This window comes from Telopea speciosissima, chromosome 2, assembly GCF_018873765.1.
Source record: "Telopea speciosissima isolate NSW1024214 ecotype Mountain lineage chromosome 2, Tspe_v1, whole genome shotgun sequence".
NCBI lineage: Eukaryota > Viridiplantae > Streptophyta > Magnoliopsida > Proteales > Proteaceae > Telopea > Telopea speciosissima.
In genome coordinates, this window is record NC_057917.1 from 13085097 (window position 1) to 13091504 (window position 6408).

Genomic DNA, 6408 nt, shown 5'->3' on the forward strand with positions numbered 1-6408 from the left:
ACATACTTGTTCAAGCTTCCTGCTCTTACCAGTTGTTCTATCTCTCTCTTCAATTGATAGCACTCCTCTGTGTCATGCCCATTCTCTTTGTGGAAGAGACAATATTTGTTAGGGTTTCGCTTCTCTGGCGCTGCTAGCATGGGTCGTGGCCAATGGAGTAGGTCACGGTCCTGGATCTGCATGAGTATCTGGGACCTGGTGGTGTTCAGTGGTGTGAACTCAGGGGTGCTTGCCCTCTCACTTCTCTCTGGGCGGCGGTCTGTCCTCCTAGATGGGCGGTCGCTCTTCTCTTGTCGGCGCTCTGTCCTTGACCTCTTACCTCTTTGCGATCATCAGGTGCTGACCTCTTGTTGTCCTGTAGCTTGGCCTCGATTATTTTTGTTCTTGCTTGTAGTACCTCGGCCATATTTGCAAACTCGTTGCACCGCTCCAGGAGCTCTTTCATAGTCCTGGTCTCATGACGTGCCAGGTCCTTGATCAAGTCCAGGTCCCTAATACCTCCTGCAAGGGCTGCATGCTGTGTCTGGTCATCCAAGTCTCGAACCTCCAGGGACTCTTTGGTGAACCTGGTAACGTACTCCCTGAGAGATTCCCCAGGGTTCTGTACCATGTTCAGTAGATTGACGGTGGTCTTCTTCTGCTTGACGCTGCTTTGGAAGCGGGTGACGAACTGTTCGCATAGCTCTGCGAACGAGCATATAGATCTCGGTCGTAGCCTGGAGAACCATGATGTGGCTGCTCCCTTGAGGGACGCAGGGAATGCCCGACAGGATACCACGTTCGACCCCCCATACAGCGTCATCATGCCATTAAAGTAGTTGATGTGGTCATTAGGGTCAGTGGTACCACTGTAGAGTTCAAAGGTGGGTAGTCGAAACCTGGAAGGTAGTGTGGCTGACATGATCTCTGCCGAGAAGGGGTGTTGTCCAGGTATGGAATGTGTCTTGCCTTTGGTCTGCTTCTTCAACCCTTCCAGCTTCTCATCCAGGTATGGAATGTGTCTTGCCTTTGGTCTGCTTCTTCAACCCCCACTCGTCCCGTGTCTGCCCCCCACGCCTAGCCGGACGTTCGCTGCGACCCCGTTCACGCTCTCTCCTAGATGTCCCCTCCCGCCTTGAGTGTTGGCGGGATGGTGAATGGTCATGCCGTGATGAACCCTGTCATGAAGGTGAGGGGCTTTCTTCTCTGCAGGTCCGGCTTCGTCGTGGTATGTGACCTTCTTCCAGTCGTCCGTCAAACACAGACCTCCGGACCGATCTCTGCGGGCTAGACACCCTCTCCCTGGGTGTTGGCGTCCTCCCATGTTCTGACCGTGGCGAGAGGTCTCTTGTTCTCCTGGGATGCTAGGAAGGCTCCCCCCGCTGCGGAGTGGGGGTTGCCTGTCACGCAAGTCTCTCTGATCTCGCGCCCCTGGGAGATGATCTCCTAGGGTTTGGCTCTTGTTGAGGTATGGACTCCACCCTTGCTGATGGTGAAGTCCTCCGATGGTGAGATGTCGCACGCTGCGTCAGGTATTCTCGAAAGAGTCGTTGTTCATCGAGGATCTGTCGTTGCAGGTCGTTGATCTGACCCACAGTGGCTGGAGCATGGGGGTCAGGTGTCACCTCCACCACCACATCGTCGGCCTCGTCCTTGTTGGGCTCGGCGATCACGAACTGGTCATTAAGGGGGATCTCCTCCTCTAGAGTGACATGGTCCTAGTTGTTGGCTCTGCGGCGAGAGCACTCTGGGGGTGGTGATCCATTCCTTGCTCCGTTGTTGGTGGTGGTAGTCTTCCTTCGTGCCATTGAATGAGTATGGAAGCGAGCTAGTAGCTGTAATGGCTAGCGTCGTTCCCACAGACGGCGCCAATCTGTTGCGTCAAGAAATCATCGAGCGGTCCTACGAGTGTCGTCACCTGCAAGTGGACCAAAGGGGTCAACAGAGAGAACCGGTGTGGTCCCGGCCTAGGGCTCTCCGATGCCAAAGTTAGATCTCCTGGAGCAAATAGATGAATAGTAATTATTCAGTATGAGTTTAGATGTCCCCTGATGGGGTTGCGTACCTTGCCTTTTATAGTAGCATATGGCGGTGTATGACGGTGTGGAGAGTCCCCGTTTGATGGCGATTGTGCCATTGAGTGGATAGAGGCCCTGGGTAACGGGGCTCTATCCTGATTGGCCATCTCCCCATGTGAGGGAGTGTCCTGGTGGCATCAGGATCCTTGGTGGATAGATACCCGCGTGTGGTGATAACGTCCTTGGTGCTTGAATCCGTCTGGATGACTTGACCTCTAAGCGGCGGTCTAGAGTCCTGGTAGTGACATGAGTCTTAGCGATACGATCGGATCGTAGATGGGTGGCCCCCACCTCACGTGCCCACGATGTTGTGCCTGGGTGCAGGCCGCGCCTGGGTGAGGCTGCGCCTGGATGTGTGGCTGTGCCTAGGTGAGGCCGCGCCCAAGTGGTGGCCGCGCCTGAGTGAGGCCGCGCCCTGGTGAGGAGGCCGCGGCCTGGGTGAGGCCGCTCCCTGGTGAGGAGGCCGCGCCTGGGTGAGGAGGCCACGCCTGGGTGAGGAGGCCGCGCCTGGGTGAGGCCACGCCTGGGTGAGGAGGCCGCGCCCTGATGCGGGGCCGCGCCCGAGTGGTGGCCACACCCCCGAGTGGTGCTGGGACCCCGGTTCGTTCCCCTTAGCTATGGAGCGGGTCGTCTGTGACACGTGGCGGTCATTGATTGGCCCGGTGAATATTGGATGTATCAGTAACAATAAATAATTAGTAAATATGTAATGGTATAAATAAACAATTATTTAAAGAAAACATATAAGAATTCAATTTATACTTTCATTTAAAATTTAAAAGACGTAATGGAAAGTAGCCGTTTGAATAAAAAAAAGTAAAAAAAAAATTAATATAAACAGATTAAACTGAAACTGATTATATATGGTTTTGGTTTCAACATATGAATTTTGGTTTTACCAAAAAAAAAAAAACCTTGTACCAAACCGTTTAACTCCCTTAGGAAGAGGAAGGGGGAAGATGAGAATCAGGAGGTTTAAATTCAAGACCTCGTTGTAGGGTGGGTTATACACATGACACTCTACCAACTGTACGTGCTAGACTGTGCTATTATTGGAATTCTTTTTGGAATACAAAACCCATCTATAAATTATCGTGTTTGAATATAATTTTCTCTTATTAAAAAAAAATAGCAAATTACATGCATCCCCTGATGTTTGAAACAATAAAAAACCACCCTCCGTTGTTTCACATTTTACGTGCACCCCTTGGATGATTGGATGGCTTACAAATAAGCCCTTACCGTTAAATTTAAACTGTTAGCTGTTGTTAAACTAATGAAAATGGCTATATTACCTTTCTATTTTTGCAATGGACCATTATACCCATATAGAACATAACCATATCCCAAACCCATCTCCCCTTATCCCTTTCTTCTCCGGCGAACTGACTGCTGCTATAAATTTGCCGGTGTTGAAGTTGTTGCTGCTATAAATCATTGTCGGTGCTGCAGCTGCTGTTCTCCCTTTTGTTCTCCTGCAAGTATACAACCATTATCAATATATAGTTTCTAATTAGATATTCCTTTTTCTCTTGATTAATTACGTTTATAATCGGTTACAGATTAGAGAAAACGAGAGAGAGAATGAAGACGACGATGAAGAACATGATAGGACCACGTCATCAGAGGTTCTTAGATCTGTAACAAACCAAGTGCACAGCTAAGCATAGTCACGTGGACAGTTAGACTCTTATGTAATATATTATAAATATCTGTAATCTGTTGTTATTGAAATGAATGAAATCAAACTCTTTCATGGTAATCAGAGCCACTTTTTGCTCCACCGAGCTCTTGTCTCTTCTTGATTTTTTTTTCTTGATTTCCATTTTTTTCTCCTGGTTTTTCTTCTTGCGTTCCTTTTTTAATGGCGGCTTCTGCGTCTCCTTCTGATTCTTTGTCTGGTACTAGTTCGCTAGTTATGGCTAATGTTTCGCCTCAGCTTCCATTGAAGCTCACTGCTTCGAACTATATGCTGTGGCGCACTCAGTTATTGCCACTGTTGCGTGGCTACAATCTGCTGGGATATGTGGATGGCTCGTTTCCACGACCGTCACCGGCTGATTCTTCATCAGATCTGTCTTCTCCGGCAAGTTCTGTGAGTTCTGCTGATCTTTGGGATCGTCAGGACCAACTCATTCTGAGTTGGATTGTTTCTTCTTTATCTGAAGCGGTGATCTCACATGTCGTTGGTGCCTCTACATCATATGAGGCTTGGCAGACTCTGGCGAGGGTGTTTGCACCATCAGCTCGCACTCATGTTCTTGATCTTAAAGATCGGCTCTCTAGGATTCAGAGAGGCACTGATTCTGTCACCAACTATCTTGTGGCTGTTCATTCTATTGCAGATACTCTGGCTGCGATAGATCAGCCGGTTTTCAATGAAGATCTCATTCTTGCTACACTTCGCGGCCTAGGATCGGATTTCAGGAATTTTGCAACATCGATACGACTTCGTGCCAATTCGATCTCTTTTGTTGGGCTTACTGGACTTCTGATCAGTCATGAGAGTTTTATGAAGTCCTCTGAGATTGTAACACCTATATCCACTGCGAATGTTGCCTCAAGCCAGCTTGCTTTTCGCAATCGCAATCGTGGTTCTGGCCAGTCTTTTTCTCCAGGCCTTGGTTACCGTGGATCTTGTGGTCGTGGCTATGTTAATCGTGGACGTGGTTATCAGAATCAGAATCAGTCCTCTGGTGCCTATTCACAGCAGTTCTATGATCGTGGACCAATTTCTGGCAACTATAATGGATCGGTCTCTGGATCGAATTCTCGTGGATCGGCTCCTGGTTCTCCTTCTGGTGACTATGCGACTCCTTCCTTTGTAAATCAACCTCACTCCACTTGCCAGATCTGTGCTACTCCTGGTCACTCTACCTCTCACTGTCCTCAGAGGTTCAACCATGCGTTCTTGGGTATAGCTTCCTCTTTTCCTTGTTTTTCTTCTTGGTTATTAGACTCTGGATCTAATAATCACATTACTGCAGATATTAGCAACTTAGCTGTGAGTTCTCCTTACAATGGAACAGATCAAATCATAGTTGAAAATAGCCGCGGTCTGTGTATTTCCCATTCTGGTTCGACTGATTTTGTCACACCATCCACTGTATTTCATGCTTCCAACATTCTCTGTGTTCCATCTAGCCACTATAATCTGATCTCTGTCAATCGTTTTGCTATTGACAATGATGTGTTCTTTGAGTTTCATGCTGACTTTTTTGCCATTAAGGATCGCAAGATGGGGAGGATCTTATTCCAAGGCCGGAGTGAACACGGCCTCTATCCTTTGCCAAAGCATTTTGTGCATTCCAGCTCTTGTGCTCTTACTAGTGTTCGTGCTCCTACCATCAACTGGCATAACCGGCTTGGTCATCCCACTACCAGAATAGTACATACCATCCTGCAGCAGTATAACCTTCCTTTTACTAATTCTACTACACATCTTTGTGATGCCTGTCAACGCTCCAAGAGTCATCGGCTTCCCTTCCAGCCTTCATCTTCAGCTAGCTCTGCTCCCTTGGAGCTCATCCACTGTGACTTATGGGGTGCAGCCCCGGTTACTTCTATAGATAATTTTCGCTATTATACTTTTTTTGTAGACGACTATAGTCGTTACAGTTGGTTGTATCCACTTTCAAAGAAGTCTGATATGCTGTCGATCTTTGTTACCTTTAAAGCTCATGTTGAGAATTTTTTTACTTGTAAAATCAAATCTCTACAAACTGATGGTGGAGGTGAATATCAAATGTTAGATTCCTTTCTTCAGTCACATGGTATCTCTCATAGACTGGCGTGTCCTCACGCACAGGCCCAAAATGGCCTGGCCAAACGGAACATAAACATTTGGTTGAAACTGGTCTGGCACTATTATATCATGCTCATTTACCTACCCAATTCTAGTCATATGCCTTTCTCATTGCCGTTTACTTAATTAACCGGCTACCATCTCCTGTGACTGCCAATATCAGTCCTTTGCAGCGCTTGTTTGGGACTGTCCCAGACTATGCATTTTTACGGACTTTTGGGTGTGTGTGCTATCCTTGGCTCTGGCCATATTCTCCCAACAAGCTGGCTCCTCGCTCCACTGCTTGCATTTTTCTTGGTTATTCTCTTACACACCGTGGTTATAAGTGCTATGACTCCGCTACACGCCAGATGTACATCTCGCGTCATGTTGTATTTGATGAATCAATATTTCCATGGTGTTCTACTATACGTGGTTCGGTGCCTCCTATTTTCCCTTCTCTGGATACTTGGTTATCCTCTGTGCCACCATTTATTTTACCTTGTTCTTCATCATAGCCCACTACTGTGGCTCCTACGTAGGTCCGTGTGGATAATTTGTCGCCTA